Source organism: Chiloscyllium plagiosum, unplaced genomic scaffold (assembly GCF_037043375.1).
Source record: "Chiloscyllium plagiosum isolate Xiang-an unplaced genomic scaffold, Cpla_swu_hap1 HiC_scaffold_12, whole genome shotgun sequence".
NCBI lineage: Eukaryota > Metazoa > Chordata > Chondrichthyes > Orectolobiformes > Hemiscylliidae > Chiloscyllium > Chiloscyllium plagiosum.
In genome coordinates, this window is record NW_028270150.1 from 89,196,795 (window position 1) to 89,216,469 (window position 19,675).

A 19,675-nucleotide genomic window follows, 5' to 3' on the forward strand; every position below is an offset into this window, starting at 1 on the left:
ATCAGGTTTCACGCAGGTCAGGACCTGTCCTGCAGATGAACTGCTATTCTCATCACTATGAAAGATAAACCCGAGCTATACTCAACCTGATCTAGCCACCTTGATGCTAATAATGAGAGGGCAGTATTCAGCATCTAAGTCAAAAAATATTTAACTGCAAAAGTATGGCATTGTACTAGTGGGAATGCATTCTGAAGAATGGTGAGTAATTGTGAGCAATCTGGAACAGAGTTTTATGTGTGTGTGTTTTTTTTTGTTATGAATTCAGGTGCCGATGTCACCATGCAGAACTGTTTGGTAATTTGATTTTCCATCAATGTGTTTTAACAAACAGGAAAAGTATGGAATGCAATGCAAATACACTGGCTTCTAATCCTGAATCCCTGTTTCAGGTTCTGTTGATCAAGAACTCTGCATCTTAAACACTAACCTGTCAAACATTATAGCACCATTTCATTGACACTGTAGACAACAACTTGCATTTATGAGGTGCCTTTATTGTAACAACATGTCCCAAGGTGCTTCACAGGAACACGGTCAGACAATACGTGAGACTGCCAAAAAAAGTGATATTATGATGGGTATCCAGCCAAGACATAGGTCTTTAAGAGTGTCTTAAAGGAGATACAGAGGTGGGGAGAAGTTTAGGAGCCCAGTTTCTCCACAGCAGAAAGTAAAGTCATCAATGATGAGGTAAAAGAGTTGAGAGATCCTGAAGAGTTGAAAGTTGGAAGTATGCCGAGTTCCTGAGGAACGTCAAGCTGGAAGGCGAGAAATAGAATAGTGAGGCAATGGAAGGATTTGAACATGAAACTGACCATTTTGAAAGTGAGGTGTTGACAGATTGATTTAGTGAACACAATGGATAATATGTGAATGGGAATTCATTCAGGTGAGGATACTGTTCTGATCCTAGCTGATAGTGAGACTGAACAATTCATATTCAAGAATGAAAACTGGCTTGATAGATCACTTTTTAAAATGTTTCTTTAGTGAACAAAGTGGTAAGTCACTGAAAGAGGGGTAGTTGTTATGGGAGACTTTAACTTTCCAAATATTGACTTGGAAATACTATAGTTCGAGTGCTTCAGATGGGTCAATTTTTGTCCAATGTGTGCAGGAAGGTTTCCTGACACAATATGTAGACAGGGGCGAGGCCACACTGGATTTGGTACTGGGTAATTAACCCAGCCAGGTGTTAGATTTGGAGGTAGGTGAGCACTTTGGTAATAGTGACCACAATTCGGTGATGTTTACTTTAGCGATGGAAAGGAATAGGCATATAGTGCAGGGCAAGTGTTATAACTGGGGGAAAGGAAATTATGATGCGATTAGGCAAGATTTAGGATACATAGGATGTGGAAGAAAACAGCAGGGGATGGGCACAATTGAAATATGGAGCTTATTCAAGGAACAACTACTGCATGTCCTTGATACATATGTACCTGTTAGGCAGGGAGGAAGTGGTTGGGTGTGGGAGCCATGGTTTATGAAGGAAGTTGAATCTCTTGTCAAGAGGAAAAAGAAGGTTTATGTTAGGATGAGACATGAAGGTTCAGTTAGGGTGTTTAAGAGTTACAAGCTAGCAGGAAAGATCTAAAGAGAGAACTAAGAAGAGCCAGGAGGGGACATGAGAAGTAGGATCGAGGAAAACCCTAAAGTTTTCTATAGGTTTATCAGGATTAAAAGAATGACTAGATTAAGATTAGGTCCAATTAAGGACAGTAGTGGGAAGTGGTGCGTGGAGTCTGATGAGATAGGAGAAGCACTAAATGAGTATTTTTCATTGGTAAGACATTGTCGAGGAGAACACTGAGATATAGACCAGACTACTAGACTAGATGGGATTGAGGTTCACAAGGAGGAGGTGTTAGCAATTTTGGAGAGTGTGAAAATAGATAAGTCCCCTGGGGCTTGGGATTCTCTGGGAAACCAGGGAGGAGATTCCAGAGCCTTTGGCTCCGATCTTTATGTCGCTATTGTCTACAGGAATGGTGCCAGAAGACTGGAGGATAGCAACTGTTATCCCCTTGTTCAAGAAGGTGAGTAGAGAAAACCCTGTTAATTATAGACCAGTGAGCCTTAGTTTGGTTGTGGGTAAAGTGTTGGAAAAAGTTATAAGAGATTTATAATCATCTAGAAAGGAATAAGTTGATTAGGGATAGTCGACACAATTTTGTGAAGGTAAGTCATGCCTTACAACCATATTGAGTTCTTTGAGAAGGTGACCAAACAGGTGGATGAGGATAAAGCTGTTGATGTGATGTATATGGATTTCAGTAAGGTGTTTGATAAGGTTCCCGAGAGTAGGCTATTGCACAAAATACGGAGCGATGGGATTGAGGTTGATTTAGCGGTTTGGATCAGAAAATGGCGAGCTGAAAGACAGAGGGTGGTGGCTGATGAAAAATGTTCATCTTGGAGTTCAGTTACTAGTGGTGTACCACGACGATCTGTTTTGGGTCCCCGTTGTTTGTAATTTTTATAAATTACTTCGATGAGGATGTAGAAGGATGGGTTAGTAAACTTGCTATGAGACTAAGGTTGGTGGAGCTGTGGATAGTGCCAAAGGATGTTGCAGGTTACAGAGGGACATAGATAAGGTGCAGATCTGGGCTGAGAGGTGGCAAATGGAGTTTAATGCAGAAAAATATGAGGTGATTCACTTTGGAAGGAGCAACAGGAATAAAGAGTACTGGGCTAATGGTAAGATTCTTGGCAGTGCAGATAAACAGAGAGACCTCAGTGTCCATGTACATAGATCCCTGAACGTTGCAACCCAGGTTGATAGTGTTGTTAAGAGAGCTTTATTTGGTAGAGAGATTGAGTTTTGGAGCCACGAGGTCATGCTGCAGCTGTACAAACCTCTGGTGCATTCGCACTTGGAGTATTGCGTGCAGTTCTGGTCACCGCATTATCAGAAGGATGTGGAAGCTTTGGAAAGGGTTCAGAGGCGATTTACCAGGATGTTGCCTGGTATAGACGGAAGGTCCTATGAGAACAGGCTGAGGGACTTGATGCTATTTTCATTAGAGAGAAGAAGGTTAAGAGGTGACTTAATTGAGACATATAAGATAATCAGAGGGTTACATAGGGTGGACAGTGAGAACCTTTTTCCTCAGATAGTAATGAATAGCATGAGAGAACATAGCTTTAAATTGAGGGGTGTTAGATATAGGACAGATGTCAGAGGTACTCAGAGAGTCTTAGGGGCATTGAACGCACTGCCTGCAACAGTAGTAGACTCACCAACTTTAAGGACATTTAAATGGTCACTGGATAGACATATGAATGAAAATGGAATAATGTAGGCTAGATGGACTTCAGGTAAAAACAATGACTGCAGATGCTGGAAACCAGATTCTGGATTAGTGATGCTGGAAGAGCACAGCAATTCAGGCAGCATCCGAAAAGCTTCGAAATCGACGTTTCGGGCAAAAGCCCTTCATCAGGAATAAAGGCAGAGAGCCTGAAGCGTGGAGAGATAAGCTAGAGGAGGGTGGGGGTGGGGATAGAGTAGCATAGAGTACAATAGGTCAGTGGGGGAGGAGATGAAGGTGATAGGTCAGGGAGGAGAGGGTGGAGTGGATAGGTGGAAAAGGAGCTGGGCAGGTCGGACAAGTCCGGACAAGTCAAGGGGATCATGTTGCTGGAGGTTAGAAACTAGGATGAGGTGGGGGAAGGGGAAATGAGGAAGCTGTTGAAATCCACATTGATGCCCTGGGGTTGAAGTGTTCCGAGGCGGAAGATGAGGCGTTCTTCTTCCATGGGTCTGGTGGTGAGGGAGCGGCGGAGGAGGAGGCCCAGCACCTCCATATCCACGGCAGAGTGGGAGGGGGAGTTGAAATGTTGAGCCACGGGGCGGTTTGGTTGATTGGTGCGGGTGTCTCGAAGATGTTCCCTAAAGCACTCTGCTAGGAGGCGTCCAGTCTCCCCAATGTAGAGGAGACTGCATCGGGAGCAACGGATACAATAAATGATATGAGTGGATGTGCAGGTAAAACTTTGATGGATGTGGAAGGCTCCTTTAGGGCCTTGGATGGAGGTGAGGGAGGAGGTGTGGGCACAGGTTTTACAGTTCCTGTGGTGGCAGGGGAAAGTGCCAGGATGGGAGGGTGGGTCGTAGGGGGGTGTGGACCTGACCAGGTAGTCACGGAGGGAACAGTCTTTACGGAAGGCGGAGAGGGGTGGGGAGGGAAATATATCCCTGATGGTGGGGTCTGTTTGGAGGTGGCGGAAATGTCGGCGGATGATTTGGTTAATGCGAAGGTTGGTAGGGTGGAAGGTGAGCACCAGGGCGTTCTGTCCTTGTTGCGGTTGGAGGGGTTGGGTCTGAGGGCAGAGGTGCGGGATGTGGACGAGATGCGTTGGAGGGCATCTTTAACCACGTGGGAAGGGAATTTGCGGTCTCTAAAGAAGGAGGCCATCTGGTGTGTTCTGTGGTGGAACTGCTCCTCCTGGGAGCAGAAATGGCGGAGGCGGAGGAATTGGGAATAGGGGATGGCATTTTTGCAAGAGGTAGGGTGGGAAGAGGTGTAATCCAGGTAGCTGTGGGAGTCGGTGGGTTTGTAGAAAATGTCAGTGTCAAGTCGTTGTCACTGATGGAGATGGAGAGGTCCAGGAAGGGGAGGGAGGTGTCAGAGATGGTCCAGGTAAATTTAAGGTCAGGGTGGAATGTGTTGGTGAAGTTGATGAATTGCTCAACCTCCTCGCGGGAGCATGAGGTGGCGCCAATGCAGTCATCAATGTAGCGGAGGAAGAGGTGGGGAGTGGTGCCGGTGTAATTACAGAAGATTAACTGCTCTATGTAGCCAACAAAGAGACAGGCATAGCTGGGGCCCATACGTGTGCCCATGGCTACCCCTTTGGTCTGGAGGAAGTGGGAGGATTCAAAGGAGAAATTGTTAAGGGTGAGGACCAGTTCGGCCAAACGAATGAGAGTGTCGGTGGAGGGGTACTGTTGGGAACGTCTGGAGAGGAAAAAACGGAGGCTTGGAGGCCCTGGTCATGGCGGATGGAGGTGTAGAGGGATTGTATATCCATGGTGAAGATGAGGCGTTGGGGGCCGGGGAAACGGAAGTCTTGGAGGAGGTGGAGGGCGTGGGTGGTGTCTCGAACATATGTGGGGAGTTCCTGGACTAGGGGGGATAGGACAGTGTCGAGGTAGGTAGAGATGAGTTCAGTGGGGCAGGAGCATGCTGAGACAATGGGTCGGCCAGGGTGGTCAGGCTTGTGGAACTTGGGAAGGAGGTAGAACCGGGCAGTGCGGGCTTCCCGGACTATGAGGTTGGAAGCTGTGGGTGGGAGATCTCCTGAGGTGATGAGGTTCTGGATGGACTTCAGATTGATTCCACAGACTGGCGCAACATCAAGGGCCACAGGGCTTGTACTGCACTGTAATGTTCTATGTTCTATAGATATTAACTCAAAGCTGGACATTCTCTTTAACATCAGAACAGAAGTTTATCAGAAAAGAAGAAATAAAAGAAAAGGTTTTCTAAATGTGGAATAGAGATAGAATAATCTTAATAACACATAGCAAAATAAAATCTCATCCTATTTCCTCACACTATGTGTTGCAGATTTACAAGTGCAGAGAAATCCCTCACCCTGCCCCACCACCTTGTTTCACTTTCAGGTTTCTTCCTAACTGTCTCCTTATAGTTTCTTTGCTGTGGACTGTGAAGACAAACTGATCAGTTGCCTAACCTTTCTCCATTCTAATAACCTGCAGATTTCTAACCAAACTCTCCTGGTTTGGAAGCTGCACAATCTAGACCCTTGTGATGAGGCAACTGTTTCCTTGAACTGTTCTGAACTCCTTCTAGGAGAGAAACTAAACTTGCTTGTGAACTCAACTGTATTGTTTCCGAACTGAATTGCTTTTAAAAATTGGTCAATCCATGATTCTTCTGAACTGAAAATAAAGTTAATGGCTTTAAATATTTTTGTCCTACCTGTTAGAAACCAAGCAAGGTAAATATCTTATCATCAATACCACCAAGATTTGCAGTCACCTGATTTCTGACAAATGCTGGGGTTAATTCACTATTCCAAAAGGACTGTCTGACCTTGATTTTTCTCCAAAACCTTTCACGTAAATAACCAATGCCCACTTGCATCTATTTTGAAAGCCAAAATCCAAAAGTTATATTATTACATATAATTATACATCTTTCATCCCAATACACAGAGTAATTGAGATTTATGCCATGATGTGAAGGTGCTGGTGTTGCACTGGGGTGGACAAGGTCAGAAGTCACACGACACCAGGTTATAGTCCAACAGGTTGTTTGAAATCAAAAGCTTTTGGAGTGCTACTTCTCCGAAAGCTTGTGGTTAGAAATAAGCCTGTTGGACTGTGACCTGGTCTTGTGTGACTTCTGGCTGTGGAAGGTAGGAGGTGGGAGATGTTGGGCTCCAAAAGTGTTAAAACTGAGGACTACATTCAATACCACTATTTTTTTCAATTCATTCATGGGCCAGCGTTGATTGGCCATGCCTGGGTGCCCTTAAGAAGGTAATAGTGAGCTGCCTTCTTGAACCGCTGCAGCTCATGCGCTGTATGTAGCCCCAAAATGTCATGGGATAGGTCCCCAGGGAATGGAATTTGTAGTGGAAACTGAGGGCAATGACTTCTGCCTTCCCAAGGAAAGAAATGTTGCCTCATCCTGGACTGAATATTAAACATGCAACGTGATAAGATGAAAAGAGGTGACAGTGCAGTAAAGCTGAATGTTGTGGTCAATGTGCATCTGCATATGAAAAATATGAAATAGGAAACATTTCTGATGACAAAGCATGATAGAAATTTCGAACTTTCTACCACAAATGACAATTATTGCAAGGCCAATTGTTAATTATAAATATGAGATAAATTGAAAGGGGCATGAGGCAAAGGCAGATGTGTGGAGTTAACAAGGTCAGAGACCCTGGACCCTAAAGTGGCCCACGGCCCCACTACACAGCACCCCTGAGCCTAGAGTTACTATTCAAGGTCCCTGGAGTTAAATTGTGAGCTTATTGAGTGGCAAGACAGATCCGTGGAGTAAAATGCTCCCCATGGTATAAGATGACACAGACAGAAGTGAGTGAACAGCATGAAGGTTTATGATCATCAAAGCACCAGAGGTGAGGCAGGCGTGTGAACGTGTGCAAGCCTCTGTCATCAGGAGCTCCTGCCATCAGTCAGGCATATAAACAAGTAGAGAGATTCTGTAAATGGTATTGGGAAGCAGGGAGGCTGGAGAGATAGGCCAGGGCTCTGAGAGGCCAGAGAGACAGATAACGCCTACAATGCACTTGTTGGGGAAAAAAATGGAAGAAAATTGGTCTGCCCCACTTACTCTTTACTTTCACCTTCCTTTGTTTCTGAATATCCCAGGAATACATTGCACACATGCAAAAGACCTGTTACCATTAGAAATAGGATGGGTCAGTGAGTAACACTCCTACTCTCTGAATCAGAACATTTGTAGATTTCAATCCCTCTCCAGGACATGAGCACAACAATTAACCATGACACTCCACAGCAGTACAGGTTAGGTGGATTGGCCATGCTAAATTGCCTGTAGTGTCCATGGATATGCAGGCAAGGTGGATTAACCATGGGAAATGCAGGGTTACAGGGATAAGATGGGTTTGCTTGGATGCTTTTTGAAGAATGGATGTGGACACGATGGGCCGAATGGCCTGTTTCCACGCTGTCAGGATTCTATGATTCTTTACAGGCAGTGCCATGATGTTAAATGGGCTTGAGTCTATTTGCAAGTCGACTTGTATAAAATTTGGAACACAATATAGGACAATCTCAAATATCTGTTCTTAAATACAATGAAACATTCACACGTTGGATCTTTAAAATTAATATTAATATTCCCCTGTGTGGGATTACTTTTGTAAGTAGGAGTGTTCGTAAATTGGATATTTGTAAATCAGGGACTGACTATACTGAGGGAGTGTTGGACTGTTAGAGGTACCATCTTTCAGAAGTGATATGAACCGCAGGTAACATCCTTCTCTCATCACAGCTGGGACTTAACCCCAAATGCTTTGTCAGTATTCATCTCTCAATCAGCATCACCAAGGTAGATTATTCGGTTGTCATCACATTGCTGTTTGCAGGAGCTTGTAATGTTGCCAAATGGTTTCTGCCTTTCATATATTCCTAGTCCCATGGTTGTGCAAGGCATTACAAAGAGCCTTTTTCTTTGGACCCAAAATCTTTATCTTTCTTTACTTGTCAAAAATTCCAGCAGGTGCCATGGCCAAACTATGTTTATAGGATACATTATGGTATCGCTGTATGAAAGCATGAGAAATAAAGGAGCAAATGCAATCAGGCAATGCAAAATGAAAAGAGCCAGATGCAGGGAAGTTAGAATGTGGAAACATGTTCATGCGCTGACCTTTTAGCTGGTATTGCATTATATAGAGATAAACAGGAAATGAAGGAGCATTTTACAGTGTAAGATTATAAATAGGTTTTCCATAAATTAATGACTGATACTATTTGGATGTTGCTGTCAGATTAGACATGATACTAATTGAATTAGTTTAGGTGTCAGCAAGTTGAGAAAGGGGAAATGTTGAGAGGAGATTTGATATTGAACAGGTTACACTCCAAGAAGACTTAGTAAGTAGCTATGCTGCATAGAGGCAGCACTGAGCACATCACAATTCATATACACCGGAACGTCATTCTTTTAGAGAAACTCGAGATAATTCTGCGGCTGGAAATCTGTTATTATTAGATAGGCTTAACCACTCGCTTGTTTTTACAAGAAATTGTAGCATTTTGTACATGATTACGTATTAGAAATGAATAATGCAAGCATCATTTCCTCAAAACATTGACAGTATGACTCTAGCTTTAAGTACATTCTCCCAGCCCAGACACTCTAAGATATTCCAATCCAGGCATTCTGCAATATCCCAATTCAGACACTCTGCAATATTCTAATCCTGACTCTTCACAATATTACAACACAGACACTCCACAATATTCCAATCCAGACACTCTGCAATATTTCAATTCAAGCACTCCACAATATTACAATCCAAGCACTCCACAATATTCCAATCCAGACACTCCACAATATTAAAACCCAGACACTCTGCAATATTCCAATCCAGACACTCTGCAATATTCCAATCCAAACACTCCACAATATTCCAATCCATACACTCTGCAATATTCCAATTCAAGCACTCCACAATATTACAATCCAAGCACTCCACAATATTCCAATCCAGACACTCCACAATATTCTAATCCAAGCACTCCACAATATTCCAATCCAGACATTCTGCAATATTCCAATTCAAGCACTCCACAATATTACAATCCAAGCATTCCACAATATTCCAATCCAGACACTCTGCAATATTCCAATTCAAGCACTCCACAATATTACAATCCAAGCACTCCACAATATTACAACCCAGACACTCTGCAATATTCCAATCCAGACACTCTGCAATATTCCAATCCAAGCACTCCACAATATTCCAATCCAGACACTCTAAAATGTTCCAATCCAAGCACTCCACAATATTCCAATCCAGACACTCTAAAATATTCCAATCCAGGCATTCTGCAATATCCCAATTCAGACACTCTGCAATATTCTAATCCTGACTCTTCATAATATTACAACCAGGAACACCACACAATATTACAACCCAGACACTCTGCAATATTCCAATCCAGACACTCTGCAATATTCCAATCCAAGCACTCCACAATATTCCAATCCAAGCACTCCACAATATTCCAATCCAGACACTCTGCAATATTCCAATCCAAGCACTCCACAATATTACAATCCAAGCACTCCACAATATTCCAATCCAGACACTCCACAATATTCCAATCCAAGCACTCCACAATATTCCAATCCAGACACTCTGCAATATTCCAATTCAAGCACTCCACAATATTACAATCCAAGCACTCCACAATATTACAATCCAGACACTCTGCAATATTCCAATCCAGACACTCTGCAATATTCCAATCCAAGCACTCCACAATATTCCAATCCAAGCACTCCACAATTTTCCAATCCAGACACTCAAACATGTTCCAATCCAAGCACTCCACAATATTCCAATCCAGACACTCTAAAATATTCCAATCCAGGCATTCTGCAATATCCCAATTCAGACACTCTGCAATATTCTATTCCTGACTCTTCATAATATTACAGCCCAGACACTCCACAATATTACAACCCAGACACTCTGCAATATTCCAATCCATACACTCTGCAATATTCAAATCCAAGCACTCCACAATATTCCAATCCAAGCACTCCACAATATTCCAATCCAGACACTCTGCAATATTCCAATTCAAGCACTCCACAATATTACAATCCAAGCACTCCACAATATTACAATCCAGACACTCCACAATATTACAACCCAGACACTCTGCAATATTCCAATCCAAACACTCCACAATATTCCAATCCAAACACTCCACAATATTCCAATCCAGACACTCTGCAATATTCCAATCCAGACACTCTGCAATATTCCAATCCAAACACTCCACAATATTCCAATCCAAGCACTCCACAATATTCCAATCCAGACACTCTGCAATATTCCAATCCAGACACTCTGCAATATTCAAATCCAAGCACTCCACAATATTCCAATCCAAGCATTCCACAATATTCCAATCCAGACACTCTGCAATATTCCAATTCAAGCACTCCACAATATTACAATCCAAGCACTCCACAATATTACAATCCAGACACTCCACAATATTACAACACAGACACTCTGCAATATTCCAATCCAAACACTCCACAATATTCCAATCCAAACACTCCACAATATTCCAATCCAGACACTCTGCAATATTCCAATCCAGACACTCTGCAATATTCCAATCCAAACACTCCACAATATTCCAATCCAAGCACTCCACAATATTCCAATCCAGACACTCTAAAATGTTCCAATCCAGACACTCTGCAATATTCCAATCCAGACACTCTGCAATATTCCAATCCAAACACTCCACAATATTACAATCCAAGCATTCCACAATATAACAACCCAGACACTCTGCAATATTCCAATCCAGACACTCTGCTATATTCCAATCCAAGCACTCCACAATATTCCAATCCAAGCACTCCACAATATTCCAATCCAGATACTCAAAAATATTCCAATCCAGGCATTCTGCAATATCCCAATTCAGACACTCTGCAATATTCTATTCCTGACTCTTCATAATATTACAACCAGCAACACCACACAATATTACAATCCAGACACTCCACAATATTACAACACAGACACTCTGCAATATTCCAATCCAAACACTCCACAATATTCCAATCCAAACACTCCACAATATTCCAATCCAGACACTCTGCAATATTCAAATCCAAGCACTCCACAATATTCCAATCCAAGCACTCCACAATATTCCAATCCAGACACTCTAAAATGTTCCAATCCAAGCACTCCACAATATTCCAATCCAGACACTCTAAAATATTCCAATCCAGGCATTCTGCAATATCCCAATTCAGACACTCTGCAATATTCTGTTCCTGACTCTTCATAATATTACAGCCCAGACACTCCACAATATTACAACCCAGACACTCTGCAATATTCCAATCCAGACACTCTGCAATATTCCAATCCAAGCACTCCACAATATTCCAATCCAAGCACTCCACAATATTCCAATCCAGACACTCAGCAATATTCCAATTCAAGCACTCCACAATATTACAATTCAAGCACTCCACAATATTCCAATCCAGACACTCCACAATATTACAACCCAGACACTCTGCAATATTCCAATCCAGACACTCTGCAATATTCCAATCCAAACACTCCACAATATTCCAATCCAAACACTCCACAATATTCCAATCCAGACACTCTGCAATATTCCAATTCAAGCACTCCACAATATTACAATCCAAGCACTCCACAATATTCCAATCCAGACACTCCACAATATTCCAATCCAAGCACACCACAATATTCCAATCCAGACACTCTGCAATATTCCAATTCAAGCACTCCACAATATTACAATCCAAGCATTCCACAATATTACAACCCAGACACTCTGCAATATTCCAATCCAGACACTCTGCAATATTCCAATCCAAGCACTCCACAATATTCCAATCCAAGCACTCCATAATATTCCAATCCAGACACTCTAAAATATTCCAATCCAGGCATTCTGCAATATCCCAATTCAGACACTCTGCAATATTCTAATCCTGACTCTTCATAATATTGCAACCAGGAACACCACACAATATTACAACCCAGACACTCTGCAATATTCCAATCCAGACACGCTGCAATATTCAAATCCAAGCACTCCACAATATTCCAATCCAAGCACTCCACAATATTCCAATCCAGACACTCTGCAATATTCCAATTCAAGCACTCCACAATATTCCAATCCAGACACTCCACAATATTACAACCCAGACACTCTGCAATATTCCAATCCAGACACTCTGCAATATTCCAATCCAAGCACTCCACAATATTCCAATCCAAACACTCCACAATATTCCAATCCAGACACTCTGCAATATTCCAATTCAAGCACTCCACAATATTACAATCCAAGCACTCCACAATATTCCAATCCAGACAATCCACAATATTCCAATCCAAGCACTCCACAATATTCCAATCCAGACACTCTGCAATATTCCAATCCAAGCACTCCACAATATTCCAATCCAAGCACTCCACAATATTCCAATCCAGACACTCTAAAATGTTCCAATCCAAGCACTCCACAATATTCCAATCCAGACACTCCACAATATTCCAATCCAAGCACTCCACAATATTCCAATCCAGGCACTCGAAAATATTCCAATCCAGGCATTCTGCAATATCCCAATTCAGACACTCTGCAATATTCTAATCCTGACTCTTCATAATATTACAACCAGGAACACCACACAATATTACAACCCAGACACTCTGCAATATTCCAATCCAGACACTCTGCAATATTCCAATCCAAGCACTCCACAATATTCCAATCCAAGCACTCCACAATATTCCAATCCAGACACTCTGCAATATTCCAATCCAAACACTCCACAATATTACAATCCAAGCACTCCACAATATTCCAATCCAGACACTCCACAATATTCCAATCCAAGCACTCCACAATATTCCAATCCAGACACACTAAAATATTCCAATCCAGGCATTCTGCAATATCCCAATTCAGACACTCTGCAATATTCTATTCCTGACTCTTCATAATATTACAACACAGACACTCCACAATATTACAATCCAGACACTCTGCAATATTCCAAACCAGACACTCTGCAATATTCAAATCCAAGCACTCCACAATATTCCAATCCAAGCACTCCACAATATTCCAATCCAGACACTCTGCAATATTCCAATTCAAGCACTCCACAATATTCCAATCCAGACACTCCACAATATTACAACCCAGACACTCTGCAATATTCCAATCCAGACACTCTGCAATATTCCAATCCAAGCACTCCACAATATTCCAATCCAAACACTCCACAATATTCCAATCCAGACACTCTGCAATATTCCAATTCAAGCACTCCACAATATTACAATCCAAGCACTCCACAATATTCCAATCCAGACAATCCACAATATTCCAATCCAAGCACTCCACAATATTCCAATCCAGACACTCTGCAATATTCCAATCCAAGCACTCCACAATATTCCAATCCAAGCACTCCACAATATTCCAATCCAGACACTCTAAAATGTTCCAATCCCAGCACTCCACAATATTCCAATCCAGACACTCCACAATATTCCAATCCAAGCACTCCACAATATTCCAATCCAGGCACTCTAAAATATTCCAATCCAGGCATTCTGCAATATCCCAATTCAGACACTCTGCAATATTCTAATCCTGACTCTTCATAATATTACAACCAGGAACACCACACAATATTACAACCCAGACACTCTGCAATATTCCAATCCAGACACTCTGCAATATTCAAATCCAAGCACTCCACAATATTCCAATCCAAGCACTCCACAATATTCCATTCCAGACACTCTGCAATATTCCAATCCAAACACTCCACAATATTACAATCCAAGCACTCCACAATATTCCAATCCAGACACTCCACAATATTCCAATCCAAGCACTCCACAATATTCCAATCCAGACACACTAAAATATTCCAATCCAGGCATTCTGCAATATCCCAATTCAGACACTCTGCAATATTCTATTCCTGACTCTTCATAATATTACAACACAGACACTCCACAATATTACAATCCAGACACTCTGCAATATTCCAAACCAGACACTCTGCAATATTCAAATCCAAGCACTCCACAATATTCCAATCCAAGCACTCCACAATATTCCAATCCAGACACTCTGCAATATTCCAATTCAAGCACTCCACAATATTACAATCCAAGCACTCCACAATATTCCAATCCAGACACTCCACAATATTACAATCCAGACACTCTGCAATATTCCAATCCAGACACTCTGCAATATTCCAATCCAAGCACTCCACAATATTCCAATCCAAACACTCCACAATATTCCAATCCAGACACTCTGCAATATTCCAATTCAAGCACTCCACAATATTACAATTCAACCACTCCACAATATTCCAATCCAGACATTCTACAATATTCCAATCCAAGCACTCCACAATATTCCAATCCAGACACTCTGCAATATTCCAATTCATGCACTCCACAATATTACAATCCAAGCATTCCACAATATTACAACCCAGACACTCTGCAATATTCCAATCCAAGCACTCCACAATATTCCAATCCAAGCACTCCACAATATTCCAATCCAGACACTCTAAAATATTCCAATCCAGGCATTCTGCAATATCCCAATTCAGACACTCTGCAATATTCTAATCCTGACTCTTCATAATATTACAACCAGGAACACCACACAATATTACAACCCAGACACTCTGCAATATTCCAATCCAGACACTCTGCAATATTCCAATTCAAGCACTCCACAATATTATAATCCAAGCACTCCACAATATTCCAATCCAGACACTCCACAATATTCCAATCCAAGCACTCCACAATATTCCAATCCAGACACTCTGCAATATTCCAATTCAAGCACTCCACAATATTACAATCCAAGCACTCCACAATATTACAACCCAGACACTCTGCAATATTCCAATCCAGACACTCTGCAATATTCCAATCCAAGCACTCCACAATATTCCAATCCAAGCACTCCACAATATTCCAATCCAAACACTCTAAAATGTTCCAATCCAAGCACTCCACAATATTCCAATCCAGACACTCTGCAAAGTCCAATTCAAGCATTCCACAATATTACAATCCAAGCATTCCACAATATTACAACCCAGACACTCTGCAATATTACAACCCAGACACTCTGCAATATTCCAATCCAGACACTCTGCAATATTCCAATCCAAGCACTCCACAATATTCCAATCCAAGCACTCCACAATATTCCAATCCAAACACTCTAAAATGTTCCAATCCAAGCACTCCACAATATTCCAATCCAGACACTCTGCAAAGTCCAATTCATGCACTCCACAATATTACAATCCAAGCATTCCACAATATTACAACCCAGACACTCTGCAATATTCCAATCCAAGCACTCCACAATATTCCAATCCAAGCACTCCACAATATTCCAAATCAGACACTCTAAAATATTCCAATCCAGGCATTCTGCAATATCCCAATTCAGACACTCTGCAATATTCTAATCCTGGCTCTTCATAATATTACAACCAGGAACACCACACAATATTACAACCCAGACACTCTGCAATATTCCAATCCAGACACTCTGCAATATTCAAATCCAAGCACTCCACAATATTCCAATCCAAGCACTCCACAATATTCCAATCCAGACACTCTGCAATATTCCAATTCAAGCACTCCACAATATTATAATCCAAGCACTCCACAATATTCCAATCCAGACACTCCACAATATTCCAATCCAAGCACTCCACAATATTCCAATCCAGACACTCTGCAATATTCCAATTCAAGCACTCCACAATATTACAATCCAAGCACTCCACAATATTACAACCCAGACACTCTGCAATATTCCAATCCAGACACTCTGCAATATTCCAATCCAAGCACTCCACAATATTCCAATCCAAGCACTCCACAATATTCCAATCCAAACACTCTAAAATGTTCCAATCCAAGCACTCCACAATATTCCAATCCAGACACACTGCAAAGTCCAATTCAAGCATTCCACAATATTACAATCCAAGCATTCCACAATATTACAACCCAGACACTCTGCAATATTACAACCCAAACACTCTGCAATATTCCAATCCAGACACTCTGCAATATTCCAATCCAAGCACTCCACAATATTCCAATCCAAGCACTCCACAATATTCCAATCCAAACACTCTAAAATGTTCCAATCCAAGCACTCCACAATCTTCCAATCCAGACACTCTGCAAAGTCCAATTCAAGCATTCCACAATATTACAATCCAAGCATTCCACAATATTACAACCCAGACACTCTGCAATATTCCAATCCAGACACTCTGCAATATTCCAATCCAAGCACTCCACAATATTCCAATCCAAGCACTCCACAATATTCCAATCCAGACACTCTAAAATGTTCCAATCCAAGCACTCCACAATATTCCAATCCAGACACTCCACAATATTCCAATCCAAGCACTCCACAATATTCCAATCCAGACACTCTGCAATATTCCAATTCAAGCACTCCACAATATTACAATCCAAGCATTCCACAATATTACAACCCAGACACTCTGCAATATTCCAATCCAGACACTCTGCAATATTCCAATCCAAGCACTCCACAATATTCCAATCCAAGCACTCCACAATATTCCAATCCAGACACTCTAAAATATTCCAATCCAGGCATTCTGCAATATCCCAATTCAGACACTCTGCAATATTTTAATCCTGACTCTTCATAATATTACAACCAGGAACACCACACAATATTACAACCCAGACACTCTGCAATATTCCAATCCAGACACTCTGCAATATTCAAATCCAAGCACTCCACAATATTCCAATCCAAGCACTCCACAATATTCCAATCCAGACACTCTGCAATATTCCAATCCAAACACTCCACAATATTACAATTCAAGCACTCCACAATATTCCAATCCAGACACTCCACAATATTCCAATCCAAGCACTCCACAATATTCCAATCCAGACACTCTGCAATATTCCAATTCAAGCACTCCACAATATTACAATTCAAGCACTCCACAATATTCCAATCCAGACACTCCACAATATTCCAATCCAAGCACTCCACAATATTCCAATCCAGACACTCTGCAATATTCCAATTCAAGCACTCCACAATATTACAATCCAAGCACTCCACAATATTCCAATCCAGACACTCCACAATATTACAACCCAGACACTCTGCAATATTCCAATCCAGACACTCTGCAATATTCCAATCCAAGCACTCCACAATATTCCAATCCAAACACTCCACAATATTCCAATCCAGACACTCTGCAATATTCCAATTCAAGCACTCCACAATATTACAATCCAAGCACTCCACAATATTCCAATCCAGACATTCCACAATATTCCAATCCAAGCACTCCACAATATTCCAATCCAGACACTCTGCAATATTCCAATTCATGCACTCCACAATATTACAATCCAAGCATTCCACAATATTACAACCCAGACACTCTGCAATATTCCAATCCAAGCACTCCACAATATTCCAATCCAAGCACTCCACAATATTCCAATCCAGACACTCTAAAATATTCCAATCCAGGCATTCTGCAATATCCCAATTCAGACACTCTGCAATATTCTAATCCTGACTCTTCATAATATTACAACCAGGAACACCACACAATATTACAACCCAGACACTCTGCAATATTCAAATCCAGACACTCTGCAATATTCAAATCCAAGCACTCCACAATATTCCAATCCAAGCACTCCACAATATTCCAATCCAGACACTCTGCAATATTCCAATTCAAGCACTCCACAATATTCCAATCCAGACACTCCACAATATTACAACCCAGACACTCTGCAATATTCCAATCCAGACACTCCACAATATTCCAATCCAGACACTCTGCAATATTCCAATTCAAGCACTCCACAATATTACAATCCAAGCACTCCACAATATTACAACCCAGACACTCTGCAATATTCCAATCCAGACACTCTGCAATATTCCAATCCAAGCACTCCACAATATTCCAATCCAAGCACTCCACAATATTCCAATCCAAACACTCTAAAATGTTCCAATCCAAGCACTCCACAATATTCCAATCCAGACACTCTAAAATATTCCAATCCAGGCATTCTGCAATATCCCAATTCAGACACTCTGCAATATTCTATTCCTGACTCTTCATAATATTACAACCCAGACACTCCACAATATTACAACCCAGACACTCTGCAATATTCCAATCCAGACACTCTGCAATATTCCAATTCAAGCACTCCACAATATTACAATCCAAGCACTCCACAATATTCCAATCCAGACACTCCACAATATTACAACCCAGACACTCTGCAATATTCCAATCCAGACACTCTGCAATATTCCAATCCAAGCACTCCACAATATTCCAATCCAAACACTCCACAATATTCCAATCCAGACACTCTGCAATATTCCAATCCAAGCACTCCACAATATTCCAATCCAGACACTCTGCAATATTCCAATTCATGCACTCCACAATATTACAATCCAAGCATTCCACAATATTACAACCCAGACACTCTGCAATATTCCAATCCAAGCACTCCACAATATTCCAATCCAAGCACTCCACAATATTCCAATCCAGACACTCTAAAATATTCCAATCCAGGCATTCTGCAATATCCCAATTCAGACACTCTGCAATATTCTAATCCTGACTCTTCATAATATTACAACCAGGAACACCACACAATATTACAACCCAGACACTCTGCAATATTCCAATCCAGACACTCTGCAATATTCAAATCCAAGCACTCCACAATATTCCAATCCAAGCACTCCACAATATTCCAATCCAGACACTCAAACATGTTCCAATCCAAGCACTCCACAATATTCCAATCCAGACACTCTAAAATATTCCAATCCAGGCATTCTGCAATATCCCAATTCAGACACTCTGCAATATTCTATTCCTGACTCTTCATAATATTACAGCCCAGACACTCCACAATATTACAACCCAGACACTCTGCAATATTCCAATCCATACACTCTGCAATATTCAAATCCAAGCACTCCACAATATTCCAATCCAAGCACTCCACAATATTCCAATCCAGACACTCTGCAATATTCCAATTCAAGCACTCCACAATATTACAATCCAAGCACTCCACAATATTACAATCCAGACACTCCACAATATTACAACCCAGACACTCTGCAATATTCCAATCCAAACACTCCACAATATTCCAATCCAAACACTCCACAATATTCCAATCCAGACACTCTGCAATATTCCAATCCAGACACTCTGCAATATTCCAATCC

The 19,675-nt window shown here is 41.5% G+C and overlaps 1 protein-coding gene across 2 annotated transcripts in view; it reads left to right on the top strand.

Moving 5' to 3' along the window:
- Positions 1-19,675, top strand: part of LOC122554936 (5-hydroxytryptamine receptor 2A-like) — a 619,268-nt gene that overhangs the window by 513,112 nt on the left and 86,481 nt on the right. The gene's annotated exons all lie outside the window — the stretch shown is intronic.